Below are 25,339 nucleotides of genomic sequence, written 5' to 3' on the forward strand. Positions count from 1 at the left end.
ATCAGATGATGAAGCTGAGACATTTTACCATGTGATGGAAAATATGAGCTGATAGTGAATCTGATGGCAGCAACACATCTGGAAAAAGCTGGAACAGAAGCAACAAAAGTCAAAAGTGTGGAAAGTAGTTCCAGGGTGATGTTCAGCATGGTGTAGCAGCCCCTCTTCTTCTAACAAATGTCTGGAAACATCTGGGAAGTAAAGAGACCAGTTGCTGGAGTTTTAGGAGAGGAATATTGTCCCATTCTGGTCTGATGCAGGATTCTAGCTGCTCTACAGTCCTGGACCTTGGTTGCTGGATTTCTGCTTCCATGATGCTCCAGATGTTCAGCAGCTGGACTCTTCTCCTGTGAAGTCATGCTGCTGTGATGGATGCAGGATGTGGTTCAGCATCATCTTGCTGAAATTTGCAAGGCCTTCCCTGAAAGAGACGTTGTCTGGATGGGAGCAGATGTTGCTTTTAAAACCTCCATGTACTTTTCAGCATTGATGGAGCTTCACAGATGTGGAAGCTGCCCTCAACACACAGAGATTTCTCCTGGTGTGATCTTTAAAGTTTTCACAACTTTACATTGAGGGACATTTTTTATGAAATTGTTCCAGTTTTAGAGCCAGTTTGCGTCAGATTGGTGAACCTCTGTCCATCTTTCCATCTGAGACTCTGCCTCTCTGAAATGCTCCTTTTATACCCAGTTATGTATTTGACCTGTTACCATTTATCCTGATTAGTTGTCAAATGCTCCTCCAAGTGTTTTTTCTTTTATTTGTATCAATTACTTTCCCAGCTCTGTGTTGCTCCTGTTCTGTTTTTGTTTAAACTTAACTCAGTATTGCATCTTTTTTGGAATTGGGGATGTAAATGAACACACATTTTTGTGTATGCTCTGACTCAATATTCACCTCAAAGACTCCTTTGTTTGGTTAGAAAACATGAGATTTAATATCATGTCTGTGGAAAATGAGCTGACTGATTCAGAGCCAACATTTGGCCAGGCAATTGATTTCTCCCATTTTCGTGAAAACTGTCCTCCTAACCTAATTGCCTCTGTTCCTCAAAATGGAATAATTTTATCAAGGCAAGCATCAGCGCTTGGCTTCAGAGCCACTCTGTGCCATGTTGCCATTTAATTGATGATGGACTCTGTGTATTCAAGGCATTCAACGTCAGGGTGGAGATACATTTGCCAATAATCCCTTATAATGAGGCAGGAAAAAAGAGAATTACTTGAATGATCGTGGCAGACGGCTTTTTTTCTGGTTAAAAAAATGGCAACCCAATGATTTAGACAGGAAAACATAGCAAACATGTAGGGCAGATGATTAATAGAGAATTCCATTATTGGAAGGTGTCCTCAGCTCCCTGGGGAGCCAGAACTGCAGGCTAAGTTCACATAATTTTTTCCATTAGTAGAAATTTCTTCATAATACAACAACAGAGAAAACAATCCTCCCCGGGGCTCCAACGCAGGAGAAAGGATGTTTAAAACACCTATGAGGCCTTCAATTAACCCTGAGAGCATGTTTCAGTTTTGGTCTCTCAATAAAACCATGTTGAGGCTGAAAGGGGGTCTCAGAGAGGGCGATAGAGGCTGGGTTTACAGCCACGCTGTTGCCCGTGTTTACAGACCAGGCCAGGCACAAAACAAATGTGTCCTGGAGTGTCTCATAGAACATCGTTGCCAATACCCAGGATTAAGTCAATGATGTCATTGTATAAAATTTAACAGACTGAGATGGGAAATCACGATTCAAATGGCTCTGTCTGAGTCGCACCGTTGGCACTCTCATGAATAGGCTCTTGGTTAAGTAGACTGAATGCTTAAACGACATTTTGAAAGCGTTTTGGAGCTAATAATGGACTGGGATGAATGTGGAGTGGACCTGAACATTGCTCATTAAACACTAGTGGGAAAAGCTCTCGGCAGGCTCTCGACTGCATGGCTGAGCAGTTCCAATCACCTCTGGTGAACTGCTGGCTGGAGGCTGTGATTGAAAGAGCTGCTCAAGTCAAAGGTGCTTTGTTATGTTATTGTCTGGAATAACAAGTTTGTTCATGTTGCAAGGTCAGAGGAAACCACCGCTGACATCTTTTCTGACAAATCTTTCTTTTTAAAGATAAAAATGAAGGTTTTGTCTTAATCTGCCATCAGCTACATACAGCAGATTCCTTTTAAAGGGACCTTTTTTTCTGGATCATAAACCATGTATTTATTTACATTTCTGTAAGTTCCCTTTATTGCTTCCAAAGGAGCAATCACGTTTGTCTTAAATGCCAGAAAAACACGTGATTTGGGGATTTAGGATCAACTATAAAAATGTCAACTTGGAGTCTTGCTTGTTCTGTTTTTGAAATAAAATGTAGCTCAAACACTCCAAAACAAAAAGCAGCTGGTTTCTGTTTCAGTAACCTTTATGCCTCCCAGTTGGTCTTATTAACCACATGTTTGCTGCTTCCCACATGACTTGTTATCAGGCGTTTACATTAAAAATGAATTTGCAGCTTGTGTTGGCTGATAACTCCTTATTAGGCGGTTGTAAGCTCTGCTTTATCACCTGTTTAATTCCTTATGTAGACTGGAGGGTCAGTGACCTTACAGGTCCTGTCTGGATACGCTGAATAAAAGTAATTCTCTTAGTAATTATGGTGTAAAGGGTTCAAGATCAATTAGACTGAAAATTCTCTCAGTGCTATTAAATTAAAGTTAATATTATTTAGTTCTAACACAATTAAATGTCTCAGTTAGGAATGAAGAGGGGCTGTTTGGAGTTAATGAATTTGCATGTTCGTTTTATGCACTGCATCTGATGGTGACATTAAAGCTCATATTTAACCCCTTGATGTTTATAAGAGGCATGTGAAGCAGGAGCTGGGTGAAATGAAGACGACCAGTCAGCCAAAGCCAGATAAGTGAAGAGCAGGTTATGGGAGGTTATATTGGCATGGGTGGAGATGAGAACTCTGCAGAGCAGACATGATGCTTTAGGATTTGGGAGGCTGACAGGAAGCATCCACAGTGAAGGGTGGGTATTGTAGCCATCTTAGCGGCTAACAAACATCTACTGGAAGCAATGAAAATGAGCCTGCTGCCAAAAGTGCTTTAAGTCAACACTCATGTCTAGATTGACTTTTATAAAGCATTGTTCTCCAACAATGCAAAAATATATTGAAAGCCAAAAAAGATCACCTGCCTCCCTTCCTGCAGCTGCCCTTTGCCTGACAGTGTGTCCCGCATGAAGCCGATCCAAACGCCAGACAGAGGGAAGAGCTGTCATTGTATCCCTTATCATCCTCCACAGCATTGTGTATGTCAAAACTCCTGCTCTTTTCATTTCTTCCACCCCTTTTTCACATTTACCCTCCCACCTTTCCCACCAAGCATTTTAAGCAACGCATATAATCTTCAACCACCCAGCCAGCCCTAAGCCTCAAAGAGTCACCCAGATATGGGCAGATGGAGGTGAGCTATCAGCTGACCTGTAACTGTCCACCTAAGGCGATAATCATTTCAAAACTACGGGAGGGAATGGTTTTAATAGCCCTGTAAAGGTAACGTTTGCCTGCCTTATCACACCTGGCAGATGCATCGAAGAGAGGGATAGAGAAAAGGAAAATAGGGGGCAGAAGGAAAAATCAGTTGATAACAGTCCCTCCCCAGGGACAGATGAGTCTGGAATTAAAAAAGTGCTTCCTTCAGGAGAAAGTTTAGGGGATTAAGGTTAGTTGCTTTTCCCGTCTGTCCCACCTGCCCCTCATCCCTTCCCAACCAGCCAGAAAACCCCTGGAATAAGCTTTCATGAGCCTTCCAAGATTACCAAAGGACACCTTCATTTTTACCCTCAAAGTTTGACCGCAGCCCTCATTCTCATGACCAGTAATACAGTTTAATTTTGTCCTTTTCTTCTTGTCCTGCGGTTGTTGTGGCGTGGTAGTCCCAGTCCAAATTCCCAGTCCAAAACTCCTCCATCCCAGAAAAGTCTCCATAATGGAAATACCAAACCCACACCTTTAAACACCTTCAACGTCTCTACTACTTTATAACTGACCTGTTGGGAATGTCAGAGGAGATTTTGAAAGCTCTGTTTGATGATTTATGGGGAGCATGCATGCACTGTTACAGCATAACTGTAATATTTTTCCTGAGACGAACCTGGACTCAGTCTCTTGGCATTCAAAGAGAATTTCTCTCAGGGCTGTTTCCACTCTCTTACACCAGTCATGTGCGCATTGGTTTGAATTTATATGTGACCCCAAATTGCTCTCTTCTGCCTCAGTGTTTAACTTTTATGAAATGGTTATGAAGAAAGCTTACTGTTGTGTTTATTGTTCCTAAAGGCAAGAGTTCATGAGCATCCGAAAGGAAACTTCAGAACAGGATGTAGTTATGATCTTACTTTATCCACAATAAAAACTGTTGTTTTGGTATCTTTAAAACCAATACAGGATTATCATTTTTTACCCCTTATTCCAAAGGTTAAACATGTGCGAATCTTATGTCTGGAAAAGTCAGCAGAAATAATAACGAATGCAAAAATATTTATGAAACTGATTGTGAAAACACATGAACATCTATGAAATTTGTCTGTGGCTTCTCAAGACAATTCAATTTACACAACAGACAGAAAATGTGACTACTAGGGATGTAACTAGGGATGTAACTAGGGATGCTCCAACACCACATTTTTTCAAACAAGTACTTACAGGTACCTCCTTCCTGGTTCTGGTTCTGTTGTTTGAACATTTGTGCAGCTCAGGATGGAGGATAGAATCAAAAATGAAGCTTTATCTAGTCCTTTGGTTTCCTTAGCTAGGTCATTATTTGTATGAACAGATTTTTATAAGCAGTTATTATAACTGGATTAATGTGGATCATAGAATGAATTCCTTTTAATTGGATTATAGTCGGACTACAATACATTAGATTAAGTTTGCCTGTGTTTAATTACTTATTTATTTATTAATCTTTTATCTTAAATTGGGTGCATGGATAGACGGTTTTCCCGCCAACATCTGTTTTCCTACATGTACAGCACATTGATTTTATATTATATGAAATGTTCTGCATATAGAAATGAGTAAATTAGGACCAGACCATCATAGAAACCATTTAAAACATTGAAAAGCAGAAAACTGACATCCAGCAGTCATCTAAACTTAAATCACAAACTTTTCTTGCAATCAACCTGGAGTCCAATTGGTCCTATGAGGCTCTTCCAGGTGATGACTGATTGCCAGCAGCCGTGTAGCACTGACAGTGATTTCTCTTTAATGGCTGATTGAGCATGTCACCAGTCGAGCTACATCCTGCAGTCTGATATCCTGCAGGCCGAAGCGTTTGGCAGCCATGACAGCTACTGTCACCCTCTGTCGAAATAATAACGTCCCAGCAATCAGCTGAAGATGAAAGAGCATCAGCTTTCTCTATATGGCTACACACACACACACACAAAGCATTCAAACTCTGCTAAACATCTGCTAAAGTTGGAACCAAAAGAAAGAAAGAGGGGTAAGAAATGATCTGTAACCCTACTCACATCCAGACTTAGAGGTCGTTCTGCTCCCTGTACCCCTCACACTTTGAAGTGTTTAGCTGTGTTGAACACTCCCATTATCCTGCAGGGGAGAGATAACTTTTGCCACACCAATCTCTCTTTTTTCTTCTTTTCTGTCTCTGTTTTGATTCTCTCAGAGGCATTGAGACTGTTGCTATCTGCACCTTTAATGCTGTAATTAATTCTCTGACACCCTTTTCATCTCACTGGTGTAAATTATTCTGCTGCATGCCTCCAGGTATTAGCTAACACTCTTTACTTAGGGAGGGAAAGTGAGGTGAAAATTAAAGTTCTTTTAAAAAGACAAGCTAGTTTGCATGACGAGAATGATGCATCTGTCGGCTCTAGTTAGTTACCTACTGTTTGATATTCAAATGACTTTTAAGTCACCTAACTTTGTGATAATACATGTGCTGACTGTTAAATTTGCTATGAAAGCATTTCCTGGCAAAGAACAGTCAGGAAGTGAGAAGTTTAGAGATTTATCTTCAATAACAATAATCCACCTCAAAGCAATCCACACTGGGGCAGTTTTACATTGATCCACAAACAGTTAAGCAAAAAAGAAAAGTCAGTATCTACTAGTCCAGGGTGTACCTCTCCTCTCACCTTTTAACTGGGATAACAATGGATGGATCATTCTTCACTTACACTTACCATCCGCTTCATGTTCAACCACTGTTAGCATAAATATCTAATCAGCCAATCACGTGGCAGCAACTATTCATGTAGACATGGTGAAGACAACTGGCTGAAGTTCAAACTGAGCATCAGAATGGGAAAGAAAGAGGGTTTAAGGGACTAATGGCATGGTTGTTGGCATGAGCATTTTTATTGCTGCACAAACACAGATTTTTTCATGATTTTGTGTGGAGTTGATGTACAATCACCATCCACTTCATCAGATCCACTTGTCCACCTGCTTGTTAACACTAATATGATTTAATTTGGGACGGCATTGCTTAGTGGGTAGAGTGGTTGTCCTGCAGCCCAAGGGTTGCCAGCTCAATTCCCATCTGGTGAGCTCATGTCGAGATGTCCCTGAGCAAGACACCGAACCCCTAATTGCTCCTGATGGGTCATGGTAAATGGTCCCTATTTATATAGCACTTTTACTCTACCTGGGATGATACCCAAAGCACTTTACATCACACATCACATTTACCCATTCACACATACATTCACACACTGATGGCTGAGCACCTTGCATGGCAGCTTGGCACACATGGCAGTGTGTGAATGTGTGTGTATGTGAAATAATGGATACACAATGTAAAGCAATAAATCTAATCCATTATTGTTATTATTACTACCTAACCAGCCAATCACATGGCAGTATGTAGTCATGTAGCCATGGTGAAGACACCTTGATGAAGTTCAAACTCAGAATGAGGAAGAAAGGGGATTTAAGTGGCTTTGAACGTGGTATGGTTATTCAGAAACTGCTGATCTACTGGGATTTCACACAGACTCACCAAAACTGGACAATAGAAGATGGAAAAACGTTGCCTGATCTGATATATATAATACAATATAGGCAGTTATATAATGCATACAAGGTAGTTCTGAAGGTAAAAGAATGTCCATCCCTGTACTAGCAAGTGGACCACATGAAGTGGACGGTGAATGTGCTTTAATAAGGAATTGTGTTTTTCTTTTGCTGTTTTTCACCATCAGCGATTCAAGGAAACAGGATGAGTTCCAAATATTAAGATGAGACAAAAGCTGCATGTGTGCCATGTCCTCGTTACCATTTTGTTATTCCAAAGGAAAATGAGGGGCGGTGTTCTGGATCATGCTGCTCTGATCCTAATACCCCGAGGTTGACACCAATGAGACAGACAGAATAGTGTCAGTTTAGAAAAAAAAAAAAAACTCAAATTCCCCCAGGATATTTGCGTCTTGATCCTTGTCTACTTTTTTTTCTATTTTTTTTTTTATATGAATGACATGACATCTCAGAATGACTCCAAAACGTTTTTTCTCTTTCCTGTAATACACTAGAAGCAGATCATGATAACCACATTGGAGATCTTCATAAGTTTATGATCCACCTTTTTCCCCAGAGTTGGAAGTTAACTTACTTTTCTGCGTCCTCTGGTATCTAAACTTTCCATCGCAGCTCTGACTGCATGTTTCTGAATGGGGGAAGTAAACAAAGCAGCTCATTTCTTATCATTTCTGAGGATAGCAGTTGTGTTTCTACGAGAAAGAAAATTCTAACTCTAACTCAAGTTGCTTGTTCGTAAACAGAGACTGGCAAAAACAAATGACTCAACCTTTTTTAAATAAAATATCAGGTGTCTCATTTTTATTTTAATACTTGTTTGTCTGACAACTTTCCACTAATTCCCACTGCATTTTAACACAAATGTTCAATATTTTTACATAAAAGCAGTGAGACTCAGGGATTACACTGGGCCTTGGCTCTCTGTGGAACTTTACATAATCTTCAAACATCTATAAGTAAATATTTTTCAAGGACTTAGAAACGTGCAAAGCAAAAGGTTAAAAAAAAACAATCAAACATTAATTTACTTTTTTTTCTATACTAGCCTTTTCCAGTAAGCATACACACTGTATTTGCAAAAAAGAAACTTAAGAAAACAATGAAACACTGGTATACACTTAAAGTGATGACCAACTCACTCATGCATTCAGAAAACGTTTGATGGTTTATAAAGGAGAGGAAAAATTCACTTCTCTCTCCAACAGTACCGGCTCCAACTCCTTTAGCGCCTGTTGTCCAGGTGGTCCAGATCTTGACATTGTTCCAGTAGGTGATGCAGAAATAAGGTTGTGATTCTGAAGCAGAGATGGACAGAATGCATCTTTTACATGGACAGTTTCTCTGGACAAGACTGAGATCATTTTTATCTACTGTTTCCAAAATGGTGTGTCGCATGTCAAATACCACCTGCTGATTCAGAGTCCTCCTCCACCTCTAAAGAAGGACCATGATGGAGCTTCTAACAGAGACACCCTGATCAAGCACCAACCTCTCAACAGCTGATGTAGATAAACTAGGGAAGTTGGAAACTGTGCTAGAGCCCTGCAGGATATTTACTGTATGTCTATAACAAATAACTAAAGTGTCTTCTTCTATAACTGCAGGAACATAACTACTTACAGGAATTAAAAACATGATAAAATCCTGTTATGGCACATTTAGAAATGAATAAAAAAAAGCTGCGATCATAATGCGATTAATCGCAAGTTTACTTAGGGCTTTACTTTTATCTCATCCCTTAGTGGTAAATCCTCTGTGAGCGCTGAAGACTTGACCTGCTAAACACAGACGTGCTATTAGACTTCAAAACAAATTATCCAGAATTTGTTGAATTGTTTCCTCTTGAAGACATATTGTGATTGATTAGAAAAAATTTCCTCCAGGAAGAGGCAACTTGGGTTTTACTTCCTTAAGGGAAACGACTGTTCCAGTTATCATATGACAACTCTCTCATCACATGGCCTGAACAAAGACTTTGTTCTGAAATGGTCTTTTGCTCATCAGCCTATTTATTTATGAAAATGCTGAAGCTGATCTTTAAGCGGAAGATCAGTTTTGGATGTTTTACTGGGCCTCATCCAAAGCAACATCTAGCAGAAGACCACTTTCAAGGTTTGCTAAATCTTCCTTCCCTTGGTAAGCCTTCCCCCTCACTAGTTTCTCTTCATTCTCACCATTTGGCCACCCTTCACCAGCATCCAAATCCATCTTCTTAATCCTGCCTCACTCCCCTCACGCTACCCCCGCTGCTTCTTTCTCCGTTTCTGTGCGGCTGCCTTGTTTCTCTGACACAAATCAACAGAAATAAAAGCTTAGCAGTAGCAGCTAGTTTAAGCCCTTCACTTAACCACCTGAAATCTGGAGTTTCATAAGTGTTCCCACTTTCAGTCAGACCTCATCACTGTCTCACTAGGTTATACGCTGGATGGATTCAGCTGAAGTCTAGGTTCATTTCATTTGGTGGAGAAAAAGTTGGAACTGAGAATCACTTCGAGTTTATTCAAGTGACATACATTTTAAGTGAACATTTCTGACAGTAGAATTAATCACCTTTGCACTCTATCGATCCGGTACCAATACTTTGTACAAAAACTTGATTTATTTGGAAAATCCCTTTCAAAGCAAACTAAGAGGTAAGGAGTTTAATAAAATTATTCATGGTGGTGATTCTTTCAGAGCTGAGAGAGGAAATTGTAATTCCAACCCAGGACCTCAAATAGTGGGCTACATGTCTGCATCACAGCAGGATGACTGTGCTGCATCTTATCTGTGTTATGGTTACTGTCTACCACATTTTCATTCACTTCCATCTTCATTCTCTGTCTTATTCTGCGGTGAATGTTGTGGTCATGGCAGCTGTCAGGGCCCTGTGGTGTCGGCAGGGATGTCTGTAACTTCCCATCCTTTCCATGGTTAAAAGCTAAGTTCTGAGAAGCCTGGTGTGAAGTGAAAGCAGCCTCCCACCTGCTTCCAGACAAATCCCTGCCATCATATGTCTATGTAAATGTTTGTGCACACTTGCTTGTCTATGTAGCGTCTGTCCATCGCTCTCCGATACATTCTGCTGAGTGAAACGAAGAATAGCAGGTGGATTTGCAGCCCACGCATCTCACTCTATGTTTAACCTGTGATATTCAACACCCCCTGTGGTGGTGTGACAAGTCTCTCCCAATGGGTGCCTGCTTGAGTATAATTAAACTTTGATGAAAACTAAACTTGTGTCAGTAACTGCTGCCATCAGCAATATGATGGAAGTCAGTCTGTTTTCATGTTATTCCCATTTATAGTTTCTCAAAACTGTTTCATTTTTCTTTCTGTACAAGAGTCCTATAAAATGTCAAGACATGGGGTAGTCTTGGTATTTTTCACTGAAAATGAAATTTTCATATTGCCTCCACATCACTCTTTATAATTTTAAGTAGATAATATTAATTCATATAGCACTTTTCCATCCATCCATCCATTTCCTACCGCTTTCTGGGGTTGGGTCACAGGGGCAGCTGCCTAAGCAGGGAAGCTCAGACTTCCCTCTCCATGGCCACATTCACCAGTTCATCGGGGAATCCTGAGGCGTTCCCAGGCCAGGTGTGAGATATATCGCTGTGAATCGCTCCAGCGAGAGCTGAAGATCATGGCTTGATGAAACCAACAGAATCACATCATCCGCAAAGAGCAGAGACCCAATACTGAGACCACCAAACCGGATCCCCTTAACACCTCGGCTGCACCTAGAAATTCTGTCCGTAAATGTTATGAAAAGAATCGGTGACAAAGGGCAGCCTTGGCAGAGTTCAACCCTCACTGGAAACAAATCTGATTGACTGCTGGCAATGCGTACCATGCTCTAGCACCGCTCGTACGAGGGGTTTCGGCACTCCTTACTCCCGAAGTACACCCAGGAGTCCCTGGGGTTCATGGTCGACCACCTTCTCCAAGTTCACAAAGCACATGTAGACTGGTTGAGTGAGCTCCAAAGACGCTACAGCCCACAGTAAATCATTTTGGAGAAAAGCGTCTGCTAAATGACAGTAATGATGCCGGTAATGTAGTCTTTTGTTTTAATGTATAAAATAAATATGTACAGATACATCTGAGATTGGTAGCAGTTTATTTAGTGTTAAATAATATTTCTTTATAGTTCCTGGGTATTCCAGCTGGGTCGGTAGTGCTGCAGCAGTGATTAGAGAGGGTGGGGCTAGACACTCCACAAAGAACTGTCGTGTTCTCAGAGGAAGTCCTGCAGATGCAGAGTGACACGATCACCACTATTAATAATGTGGCCATGGAGTTGGAGACCGTCTTGATGGAAATTGGGGCAACAATTACAAAAGGATTGCAAGAATAGATAAATAAATGAAAGAAATCCACCTTTTGTGTGTTTTATAAGTGTTGCATCACTTCCAGTCTGTCCCACTCTGCTGGATCTCAGAATAAATGACCAAAGCTTACTGTGAGCATTTTCTTTTACTGAGTGGTAAATGTTGGCAGCAAACTGTCCACCTCATCATTTCCTTGATTTTATTCTGTGTTGTTGATGTCGGAGTTTCTCGTTTTCCCAGGTTTTGTGCTTACAACATGGTCAGAGTTTGCGTGGAGGTAGGAATATTCTCCTGCCAAGTTTGTTTTAATAAATCCCAAAAGTTGACTATATTTGGCGTACGCCAGTTTTTGTACCTATACCAGCTTTATAAATGAGGCCCCAGGTCTGAGGACGGCCTACAATTCGCACTAAATCCAGTCAGAGTAGGACTGAAATACAGAGGCTGTCACTCCAAACTCCTTATTAAATCAATCCAGGTTAATGACAATGACAATAAAGGTAAGACTGGCTTATTCTGAGCTTTTGTAAAAATTAATTCTAAATATCACTCTAAATTTGCATAAAGAATCTACAAGCCGGGCAGATTTAAAAAAAAAAAAAAATCTTGACAAGATGTACTCTTTAAACCACACCCCCTCCCCTTTGTTTCCACTCTGCTTTCCATGTGATCTCCATTTCCTCCAGTCATTCAATGTTCCAGCCTGTGTCCCTGCTAAATAATTACATGAGACACATCTTCACTTGTCAGGATGGTCAGACCTTTAGCTGAGCGTATGACAGCCATCGCCGCGTACCCTCACTCCTCTACTTTCATTAGTATTTCTGGTCATTGTAACTGTAGGCCCAATCCAGGGTCAGGGCCCTCCACTATGGGCTGTAATTGCGGCTCACTGAGTACTTGAGAGCTGCTGCTGATCTCCCTTACCCATCACCAGATGACTCTTCACAAAGCAGGAGACATGCTAATTTTCATGGAGCTTTTAAAAGTATTGGCTATTAACTTGTTCTTAGAGGTTGCAGAGGAACACTGGAACTTCATGTTAGCATGAGAATATGACCCCAATGGGGCAAAACGTACAGTATCTCACAGAAGTAAGTACACCCCTCAATTTTTGCAAATATTTCATTATATCTTTTCATGGGACAACACTATAGAAATTAAACTTTGATATACAGGACACTAAACTATAAAAACTAAACTTTGATATTCTGCATGTCAAAGTTTAATTTCTGCAGTGTTGTCCCATGAAAGATAAAATGAAATATTAGCAAAAATGTGAAGGCTTCTGTGAGATACTGTAAATACAGAATTAAATGATTTGCAAATCCATATTTAATTGCCAATAGAACATAAACAACATACACTGTAAAAAAAATGTTCTCAAATGGTGAAAAACTATAAACCCACAACAGTAATAACCTGTAAACTGCAAAACGGTTTAATACTGTTTATTTTATATTAAATCACTAAATAATAAATTAGAGGAAACAGTCATTTTTACATGATTTATCTGAAAGAAATAGATTTTTTTTTGCATGTATTTTATGTAAAGAAAACTATTTGTAAATGTAAAATTGTAAATAAAAAGACAATGCAATGATGTGCATTTCTCATAATCCCATATTTTATTGCCAGTAGAACCGAAACAATATATCAGATGTTGAAACTTGGACATTTTACCAGAAAGTGATTTTTTGGAAGTCTTTCTGTGTTTTCAGGTAGAGAATCATCTTTCTGAATTTGTTCAAGTTTTAGATCCAGCGTGCCTCAGATTGGTGAACCTCTGTCCATCTTTCCATCTGAGAGACTCTGCTTCTCTGAAATGCTCCTTTTATACCCAGTCATGTTACTGACCTGTTGCCAATTAACCTGATTAGTTTTTTAATGCTCCTCCAGGTGTTTCTGGTTTGTACCAGTTACTTTTCCAGCCTTTTGTTGCTCCTGTTTCAACTTTTTCCAGACATGTTTCTGCCATCAGATTCACTTTTAGCTCATATTTCCCATCACCTGGTAAAATGTCACATCATCTGATATGTTGTTTATCTTCTACTGTGAATAAAATATGAGTTGATGAGATCTGCAATTCATTTAATTCTGTTTTATTTACATTTTACAAAATGTCCCAATTTGTTTTAATTGGGGTTGCAATTAAAGCGTCTTCAAATCTCGTCTGCAGTCGCTGGACAAGTGTAAGAAAGTTTTTATAGATGGGAGTCAAATAAGATGTAGTTCATCCACTTTGTCCAAGACATACCTGAGGTAAATTTAGGCTGAATTATGGGAAATAGTTGTCCACACAAAGTCTGTTGAAGTCTTTGATTGTGCAGTCAGGTGAGTTACCTTCCATTTGAACCCACCCAACTCAGCTTAGGTGGGTCATTTAAACTGTGAAAAACGAATTACATTGATCGCGTTGCTTCCTCCTCTTCACAGAGCGCCCACCATAAATAATTCTTATACTTGTTTCGCCGCAGCACATCTGAATCAGCTGATGCATTTTTCATTGACGGCAGATCTCCATTAGACATGCTGATAGATGTTTCTGACACTTCAGTAGCACATTTTCATACATCCATGCAGGGATGATTATTAACAAAGATAAGCAGAGTGAAAATGCACACAATTACTCGCCCTCTCCAGTTTCACATCCAGGATTTGACAGCAATCATCTACCATTTCACACGCCGAAGCCTGAGCAGACGAGTCTGTGTTGTCTGAAGAGCTGACCTAAAATCAGTGATACATCTCAGATGTGAGCCGGCTTAGTCAGCCCGCCAGCTCCATCATCATTTGTACTCCTGACCAGCGAATACAGGAGGGAAGCAACAGCTTGTGACAGCACCTCAGCTTGTTTACTAATTCATCAAACAGCCGGATCTTAAAGGAACTTGTTATTGACTGCCTCAAAAATATTATTTTGTGGGGAAAACTGATGAAAGAAAAGTACAGCTTGAAACTTTTACTTATCTTTTATTTCAGTGAAAAGAATATTTGAGCAAGAACTTGTTGTGCTTCATTGTTCAGTCAGTCAGTCATGTTATAAAAACTACAAGCTGCTAGTATTTCTCATATTCAGAGTTGTCTGAGAGTAGCACCCTTGTTTTTATAAGGAATGATTGAAATAATTTAAAAGTTAGTTTGAATGATTCAGTCCGTATGCTCAGCAGGAAGCTTTTTTGGACACTGGATTTATTGGGAAAGTGTGTCAACTTTTGACAGGTACAGTACTTCCATATCTTTGCAGGTAAATCCTCTAAAGCAGGGGTGCCCAAAGTAGGGCCCGCAGGCCAGATTTGGGCTGCCACCCCGTTACATCTGGCCCACCAATTAGATATCAAAACTATTTTGTGTATGTCACTTAAAAGACTGACTCACACCTCAATGACATACTCACCTTGTCTGTGAGCCAGGTGCAACCTAACATTGACAGACTAGTACTGTCCAAAGATCAGCTTCATTTCTCCCGCTAGTGTTAGCAATTTGTCTTGTTGAACATGCATTGTTTGTTGTTGATGACATTTTGCACCATATTTAGTTACAATTTAGTGCCTGTACTTATTGTTGTCCTTTTTTGTTACTCGGCCACATTGATGTTTGTAGCATGTTATTTGCAATGCTAGAAGAATGTATTTGCATGCATAAACAATAATTAAAAGAACTATGATTTACATTTATTTGTGTTTCACCCTTAAAATTACAGTGTTTGGCCCATGGCTCAGTGGTACATTCTCACTTTGGCCCTTGGAGGAAAAAAGTTCAGGCACCCTGCTCTAAAGCTCTCTGCTGTAAATGCATCTGGAATATTCTTCTATCCATGATGAAGGGCTGGTGCTCAGTAAGTGCAGCCAGAAAAGACTGAAAGTTTATCATCTTTACAGTTTGCACAAGCAACAATCACCACATCTTCCACCTTGCTCTCTTCTGCTGTTGATGTTTACAAAAATGCATGAATGAACTCCACTTTAAAGCCATTCCAAATAAATGTTTTTATTGATCTTTTTGGCCACATAATTATCTTAGAGGTGTAGCTCTTTGAACAGCTTTAATGGACCTTGGCCGGGTTTACGGGCTTCTACTTACACATGACAACATGATGGTACAATTATTCCAGCAGAATGAGTTGAAGGCCAAGTGCAGCTCTCTTTGTTGCCAGGTGTAACATCTTCTACCTGTACATTTTTAGTTCATGCAGATACAGTCAGTTGTATTTATTACCTGTTTCCTTGGCATTTATAGTGTAACACAATCTCCGCCTGCCTTTGTTTGACTTTATCTCTGTTACACTGTTTTCAAACTAGTGTTGTGTGGATGCCAATCAAACGCTCTGTACCACATTACAATCTCCAGCCTTACTGCCCCGGGGCTCTAGAGATAGAAAAAGGCCGTCCTGGGGTCACAGTGCTGCATGTTCTCATTTAGAGAACCTCTACTGAACTACTCTTCTGTTCACATTATCCATGAGCCACATGTTTGTGTGAACCTGATTCACAATACAATGCTGCTGCATGCCAGAGGTCACATATTGTTCAACTTGGTTTTTATTTATTTGTTTGTCCTCTGCACACTTGTATTGCCATCCCTGTAAACCTGGAAAGTGTTGTTTGGATGTTTATAAATGCTTCACTCTGCAGGAGATCAGACATTTTGGATTTGTTCGGTCATCTGGGATTAAATTAAATATTGTTCTGCAACTGACTGAAAGAATGGAAATACAAAAGAAATTAAAATATGTGCAGGAAGTGGGATTTATACCAACAACTAAGGTAAGTTTATCTGCACAGCACATTTAAGTGAGAATTCAATGAGCTTTACATAAAACATTTAAGCACTGCAGAGGTGTGCAGAAGAAGCATTAAAAAGTACATAAATAGTACAGAGTACATAAAAGAAACAGAAAAAGAAATAAGAATCCATTTTTTGTAGGGCTCTAAATCTCCCCTGACATCTGAAGGAAGGTGTTCGAGGTCATGCTTAAAATATGGAAACACAGGCTTGTGGATTTGAATCTACATGAGAGATTTCCACATGTAGATTCAGAAATATTTTTTTATACAAGATGATCTGTGGCAAAGCAGAGCGAATAAAACAGATGCAGAGCAAGACAGAAGCTGATCTGATGATAGCAACCGAAGGGCAGTTTCATAAAGAGATTAATCTGTAGGACTGAAAACACCAGTAACACACAGCCCTGTTTAAGGTCAATAATAAAGCATAAAGTCTCATCTGAGGTGAAAATACACCAAATATCACTGTACTGGTCCATCACCTTTCAGTATTATTTAAAGATGAAAGTGGAAATAATAAATTAAAGTCCTTTAGCTGATCACCCTTACAAATTCTTCACAAATCAGTAACAATATAATCATTTAACAGTTTACACAGGTCCAATAGCAGCATCTAAGGATCGGTTAAGTAAATAATTTGGCAAAATTTTTCCACTGGACAAACAGAATGGGAGGTAAACCCTTCAGTTATCAGACCCCTGTAGAAATAGGTCCAGTTTGGCTTCAGGAAGCAGACACCCTCCTTACCTGTCATGAAACTAAGTCAGGAAGGAAAGACTTAAAGGTGCAATCTACAGCAGAAGAATAAAACCAATGTCCTTCAATGGAGGCCACAGAGTGGGAACCAAATGGCCAAATAAAAAACGGCAGGTAAAGGCAGCCAAAGGGCTAAGCAGAAGGCAATCTACATGACACATGCCAGGCAATTAACGCTAGTTCCCACAGGGAGAAACTACTGGACACATGAAGGACACATGAACTGGCATGGAAGTACTGCAAGGAGTATATATAGACACTCAGCCAGGGGAAGACAATGAGACACAGGTGGAACGCATTAGGACAGGGCAGGTTCTGATTACAGGGGGACAGGATACCTGAAATGAGACAAGACATAGTGCACAAAATCAAACAAGAAACAATAAAAACCATGATGGAAGAAACATGGTGATGGAAGAAAACACAGAATTCCCCAGTAGAGCTGAATGTAACTCTACAGGTCATCTTCAAACTTTCCTTCCTGATGAATCTTACATCAGGTCTGGCTTGGTGACCCTGATCCATCCTTTAGTCCTGCTGCTATAGGCTGAGGCTGCTGGAGGACATCCCATGATGCACTGGGCTCCTCTCTGCTCTCTTTACTCTCCATGTAGAAATATCTGATGTTGTTGTCATTTATTTGTGTTTCTCTTCTTTCTCAGAAGGTTATGCTGCTGGTTGACCCCTCTTACCTTCTATTATTATGCTCATTTGTTTAAATTGGACTATAACTGTACTGTATGAGCTGGACTGAAGTAGACAAGTGTCTTGAGATAAATGTTGTGAATTGATAATGACAAAATAAAATTGTATTGAATTGATTTAAATTGTATAAAGTTGTGTACATGCAAAAAAGGTTTACATTTTTTTGGTTAAACTCTGAAAGAGAAGGACAATCTAAAAGAAAGAGTGTGCAATGCTAACAGAGATGCTAGAAGATAAAATTCATGTCTTTTAAGTTCCAAATAATAAAAAAGGTGGCAAGCAGAACCAGAGACATCATTTCATAATAATAGAGATTCCAAATGACACTAACAATATGGTTACAGAAAAACTGAGAACAGCCTTCTGAACAAAAAATAACAAAAACTGCATCAAACCCACAGAAGTGAATTTCCTGTATATTCTGAAAGGGATTTCTTCTAACTTAGCACAAGCAGTCACTTGGACATCAAGGTAAACTATTTTAATACTGTGAAATAAAAAATCAGCATGATCAATAAAAAGAAAGAAAGAACCATTTTCTTAAAGATTGGTACATTAATTATGAACTCATTTAAATAGTTTCTTGTGATAAAGTGATGATGCTTAAACAGTAATGATTTAACTCTTCTTATCAACCCTCTGACAAAGTTTTCGAATGGATGCTTTGTAATTCATGGCCACCACAGTAGGTTTTCAAAAGGCTATTAAAATACATAAAGATATAGTTGGCACAAGGAGACTGAGATTTAAAACAATTTTTCATGTTTCGCGTTTTAGGCATCATGAAACAGCAAAGCTGAAATCAGCTCAAATAGTTTCAGCATTTGATAGACAATAAAGAAAATTCATTGGTGTGTTTTGCAAAGTACAGAACAATTCAGCAGTGGAAGTGTGAGGTGGACTAGCCTTGGGCGACAGGCTCCCCTCGCAGCAGCTGTTGGTGCAGATGTAAGGTGACAGAAATCAATACTGATTATTAAAGTGGGAACACCATCTCTAGTGTGTGATTAATCTTCATTCTCTCATGTTTACAGAGCCTCTTCTGGCCCGTTCGCCTCAGAGAGGGAGCTTTCCCCATTATCTATCCCTGGAGACAGGAAAAACAAAACACCATCACCATTAAACTTATTCACTGTCACGGCAAGAAAGAAAGCGCACCCAGGTCGTCTCTAACATGTTGGTGTAGAATTATGTTGAAAATCTGCAAGACATACTAGAAAACAAATTTCATTTATGCAACCTGAGGGGAAACACCTGAGTAATGATCTGCTGTTGATGTAACTGTGCATAAGGCAAGGACTGGCAGATTTATTTATGCTGAACTTTTCACACATAAGGCAACCCAATGTGCTGGATGTAATCAAAAGAAACAGGAGAATACATACAGTGAGTTACAACTAATACAGGCATAAACAAGAAATACGTCATCACCAACAATGTACATATATACAAAATGTGATAATATGTATATATAAATACATATGTGTGTGTGTGTGTGTGTTTATGTATATGAAAATGCATCATATGGATTTTAAAATTAAGCTCAGAGTCCAAAATGACACCAAGATTTCTGGATTGATCTGGTGGTTTTGACATTGCTGATTAAAGCTGGACACTAATCTTTTGTCTGGGACCAGAGTCTCCTGGTGAGACAGTAATGTAGAGCTGAGTGTTATCAGAGTAATTATGATCAGACATTTAGTTTTTTGTTTCCACAATCTGAGCAAGTGGAAGTATGTACATGCTGAACAATAGGGTGCCCAAGATAGAGCCTTGAGGAAGTCCACGTCAGCTTATAGTTACCAACTGATACAAAGTAGTCCCTGTCTTTCAAGTAGGATTCAAACCAATTCAGAATGGACTGGAGAGTACCACCCACTTTTCCAACTGGTTTAAAGGGCTATTCCGGTTGACTTGGTCCTTGCAGCAGTGAGATCCAGCTGAACAGAAATGAACTTGTGTTACTATCTGCGTTTAGATGGATGTCATTCAAAACTAGGAGAAGGGCCGTTTCACTGCTCAGATGTTGTTGAAATCCTGACTGAAAGACATCAAAACAGTCGTTCAGTACCAAGAACTTGAAACTTTTTTCTTTTTCATTTATACTTTAAAAAAAAATAAATTAAACAAAATGTATAAAAAGGATGTTTCCCCTTTAAATCAACAGTTAAGGAATGTTGTAGGAGGTGTCTGCAAATTGTAAACCCAAGAGGCAAGAAATGAAAGCGAAATGATTTGTTTTTTCCTTTCTCTGCTTATAAGAAATGTTCTTAATGCAGAGCAGCACCACAGATCTCCAAATATTCCAGTCAATAACCTTGCTCATATTATTGGTACCCCTTGTTCTTTTCAAAACTTGTGTAACCTTGCCGAATGGCAGCTATTGTGAAACAAACAATTCATCATCCTTGCTCCACTGCATCCACAATCAAATTCAGATTAATGTTTAAAAGAAAAACAAAAGAAAAATCAAATTAGAGTCACTTAGGGTATAGATTGTTTGGTTTGGGGGCATTTATTCCACCAGGTCAATTAAAGGAAGAATCAATAAAACAATAATAAAACAATAATGAAAGTTTGTCATTGTGGGGGGAGAAAAGAAACCAGCGCAGGGTGATAATGTGAGCCGCTGACATCTAACAAGCAGAAGCACAAAGGGCCAGGTGTGAGTCCTGTATTTACAGTCAGGAGGCGAGCGCTGCTCCGTGCACAGATGTGTGTTTGATATGCATCACCGGAGCACCATTAACATTTTTGGACTGGCTTGAAGGCTCTCGGTGCCTCTCTTTCCATTGCCTGTGACTGCAACAGATGGTCGCCCTCTTTCTCACAAGCACCACCCTGTCCCAGAGTACTCCCCCACAGGTGTCAGGCTCCCACCCCCCTCCTTCATCGTTAGATAATCTGCCTTTCCCTCCTGCTGCTTGTCAAAAAGGAACCTCAGCTCTTCCTCTGTTCAGTCTACTCTCACTCTTCCTCTCCTCCCCTCCCATAGCTCCATCACTCAGCACCTGTGAGGATCCCATCGAGAAGAGATAAGGCCTTTGCCCAGCTCCCTGTTTTCTGGGAGAGGAGGGGAGGGGGTTGGGTTAGGTAGAACAAAGAGGGAAAAAACACGGAGAGACATTGGGAATTCTCGACAGCTGTTTCATTCAGAAGCCAATTCCCCTCTCCTGGGTGCTGTACCTAAAAAAGGACAGGGGCAATGAAAAGACAGAGTGGTTACACTAGTAGAAAACGAAAAAACAAGGGATAGACGGAGATCTTTAGGAAAGTTCGGAGGATTAATTTGACACAAGGCAGAGAGGATGGTTGAAAGCAAGGAAGGGGAAGGGAAAAAAGATGCTTTCTTTGTCAGAGTAATTGCTCTGAGCCAGTCTAGTGTGCAAACTGGTTAGAGATTATAGGATTTATTCCCATGTAGATTTTCAACTGAGTCGCTTTGCTGTAGCTACCCCCCTCCTCATCACAACGTGCAGCCTGGGATGTTCTGTATAAATCCATAAATACATAAATACAGAGCAACCACATCTTTTATTACCCGGGACAGTGAGGCAGAGTGACACATGGATCACACATGCTTGTGTCAACACAAACAAATGAAATGTCAACATAAGTGACAACACTGCATATATTTATTTAACTGGATGCAGAACGACAGTTACAATCTGCTCAGCCATTGTTCTGGAGCAAGAAAACATGTTTTTTTTCAGAGGCAGAGGGCACAAACTGCTAATCTTTCATTTAGCTAAAGGTGGATAAAACTGGAGGAAGCAAGGAGAACTGAAACACTAATTACAGATGTTATCACCTGAGCAGATATCCTGCAGAATAAATCGTTTATTTTATGTTGGAAACAGAGAAACAAGCTGAATTTGGGAGAAAAAATTACTACAAGATCAAAACCATTCTACATATTTGCATTTCTTGTGTTATTTTGTTTACTTGAATACTTCAAACAATGCATTTCCACTTCAAAGCTGGTGTAATTCCACTGCTTTATTTTCCATTTTACATTAGCTTTTCTTGCGGATGTTTGCAGTGAACTTCTGCTGACTCTGAGAGCTTGCATGAAACAGAAGGGGTGAATTGCATTGTGTGCCTGAGAAGATGCTTCATGAGGGACAGATGCCGACAAAGACACTTTCTGAAGTATCAAAAGCTCTCTCTGCTGGAAAAGAAACTGCTGCCATTCCCAGAGGTTTCCTTCAACACATGTCACCAATCAAACGGCCCTCAAACACCTTCTGTTTCCAATCCAGCTCTTTGACGAGCTGCTTAAAAAGCAAAGGGTCCTGGATGTGTGTGTGCTCGTTGGTGTTTGCTTGTGAAATATAACAGGACCCATTACCTTCCATGCAGCCCTACAGAGAATGGCCCATTTTTGCTCACACGCTGCAAAGCAACAGTATGTCATACAAGTAAAAGCAAACACGTCGGTTAGTTTTACAGGCTGCAGTTACACCGCAGCGAAGAAACTTTCATGAGGCCTTCTCTGGCTTCACGAGCGGCAGAGTTTAATGAAGCCATTTTTCTGTGTAATCAAGTTACATCATATCTCCAGTAGGAACCTGAAACACTGTTTCATGTGCTTTGCAGCAGGTTTCATGGTGACCTCAGATCCCACTGGAGTGTAAATAAAACATTCTAGTAAAAGATCAAGCTCAGGGTTTCACAAGGTGGTGAGTCATTCGACTTGTAGTCTTGATTGTTTGTCGTCATTTTGTGGGGACGTCCTCTGTTTCTGTCGCCTTGAGGGCTGGTGCCATGCAGTGTGATGCTCCATGGGTGGCCGGATGGGAAAGGGCCTCTGGGTAATCCAGCACAGGAAGAAGAGAGCTGTAAGGGGGACTGCTGCAGCCTGACTGGGCCCCTGTTTTGGCCCGAGGAGGCCTAATTTCATGGTGTGCATAGGGATCAATGATGTGGTGTTAGATAAGCTGATGGGTTAGTGTGACCTTCCAGTTGATGATTAACATGTGCCGAGACAGTGATGTTTTTCACTTGGGTGGTCATGATAAGAATGCATACATGTGTCCAAGATAAAGATCTGTGTATATAACTAAATAAATAAATCAAAACAGAACCTGTTCTCAAACAGAATAAATGGCTAAATTAAGACCAAATTTCAGAAAACTAAACTAATATCTTTCATTCTGACTGGTGACATTAATAAAACATGAAATTGTACTTTTTGCAAGTTGTAGCTTTATTCCTTATCTGATCAGAGGGAATATTCTAATATTTATCTGCTTTAGCTTAAAGTTATTAATATAATTAACACTGTTTAATTTACTTCTCAGTGGCGTTTGCATGTTCTCTCTGGATACTCCGGCTTCCTCCCACCATCCAAAGACATGATGTCAGGTTAACTGATCACTCCAAATTTTCCTTAGAAGTGCGTGTGAATGGTTGTTTGTCTCTCTGTGTTGGTCCTGTGATGGACTGGCAGCCTGTCCAGTTGTACCTGCCTCTCACCTCCTCATTGCTGGGATAGACTACAGCTTCCCCCACAACCCTAAATTGAACTAAGTGGTATAGAAAATGGATGGATGGATGAATAATTTACTTTAAGTTTTCATGTTTAAATACCCATTACTCAATACTGTTTATACTCCCAGATAGGGAGATATTTATTGTTTTTATTTGTTTAACAAACCAAACAATTACAATGATCAGAGTGCTGAAATACACTCACCATCCACTCTATCAGGTCCACCTTCTAGTATCAAGTTGGACCCACTTTTTCCTCCAGAACTGCTTTAATTCTTGGTGTCAAAGATCAACAAGGTGATGGAAAAAGATTCAAGATTCAAGAAAGCATTAGAGCTTGGTGACATGGAGCATTGTCCTGCTGGAAGTAGCATCAGAAGATGCTCCACTGTGGTCATAAAGGGATGGACATGGTTAGCAACAATACTCAGGTAGACTGTGGTGGTTAAACCAGGCCACGCTGATACCAACGGGCTCAAATTGGGCCAAGAAAATGTCTTCAGCAAAATTGTCCTCACCATGTCTACACGACTACATGCTGCCATGCGATTGGCTGGTTAGACATTAGTGTTAACAAGCAGGTGGGACATGTGGACCTGATGAAGTGGATGGTGATTGTACATCAATTTCACACAAAATCACAAAAAATCTGTTTTTGTACAGCAGTAAAAATGTTGTATGTACTCAGTGTGAGCAACAACAAGCAAGGATTATGCACTTAAAGTAAATTACCAGCACTTGTGATACTAAAAAGGACATTTTTTGAGTCTGGTAAACTACTTGTTTCTTGTCAGCTGTAATAGACACTTGGACAATGTCAAGAGTAAAGCTAAGACTAAAGGCACTTGACAAGATAGTTTCTATCTTAACTTCACTGGTCTTGAAATAAGATGTTCTTACAGCTTCAGGGAAAAAAATACATTATATATATTTAAGTCATTTTGATTTTATTGTAATATAAACCCAAAAAAAGCTTCATGTATCGGGAGCCGCAGTTTTGGTGGCTTCATCTGTAACTGATTACTTTCTTTTAAAAATTAAATAAATAACATAGTTTCTCTTGTAATTACAATAAATTGAATTAATTTAAAACAGAATCAACCAGTCAAGAAACTTACATTTGCTGCTGGGAAACACATCCCCCTTCTCTGGATCGAAGATGCCGTTCCAACTAAGTGTTGTTATAACCTCATAATGAAGTGTATCCCTAAAAAACACACTTCTATCTTCTTTCACTCATCTGCAGATGCCTTCTATAGGCACTTGGGGTCTTACTTAAAACATATTGGACCTAAGCTCTCAGCTTCCATATTACAAGATTTCCCCAAGATTTGTGAGGGGGGAAGTGAAGGACAAGGGGAAAATGAATATGTACACTCTTCTTGCCCTGCCAGCCTTGTGTTCCTACACATTTTCTGTACGCACTTGGATTTCACACACTGGTTATGTTTGGGTAACTCCCTGGTTATTCTCCTAGCTTCTGCAGGCTGTAGCTGTTTGAATGGTCTGGCTTCTGACCGGCCTAATGTCAACTGCAACACACGTTACATGTATTTGAAGTGAAATATTTGACTATACCTTGGCCTGAAGCTGAAGCTCGTTGCCCCTGTGATGCAGGTGGACTGCTGAGTTTTGACCTGAAGAGCTGTGTCATGCATTTATGAGCTGTTTGCTTTTTTCCTGGTCTGAAAAGGTCTGGATGCTCCTTGCTGTACGCCCTACAAACACAACACCTCTCAGCTCATGTTTGGCTGTTTTGCCCTTTGGGTGAACCAGAATCTGTCTGAGGGTGTTGTTTAGTCTGAATACATGTCCAAACATAACGTTCCAATACATCACATGACATGGCACTGTCTTCAGGACATTAATGTTCACATTCTTGACTGGGAAGATATATGGTTTGAGAGAGGTGTCAAAGAAGCCTATTTATATGGAAAGTCATCTCTGAACAGCAGAGGTTTCCTAAGCTATAATTGTCCTAGCAACCTACAGTGCAGCCTGGACTCTCTCCCGAGGCAGTTTACAAATATTCACATGTTCAACCTCATGATCAAAACAGTGTTAGTCAGTTACACACAAGACTTTAACATGCAAGATAAACACTGCTTGATGATTTAGAAGCCAAATCTTCCCACCAACTACAACCTCAATTCCCAAAAAGTTGTAATTCTTAAAATGTAAATAAAAACAGAATATGACTAAGAGACATCTTACCATTT

The sequence above is a fragment of the Melanotaenia boesemani genome, chromosome 18 (genome assembly GCF_017639745.1).
Source record: "Melanotaenia boesemani isolate fMelBoe1 chromosome 18, fMelBoe1.pri, whole genome shotgun sequence".
NCBI lineage: Eukaryota > Metazoa > Chordata > Actinopteri > Atheriniformes > Melanotaeniidae > Melanotaenia > Melanotaenia boesemani.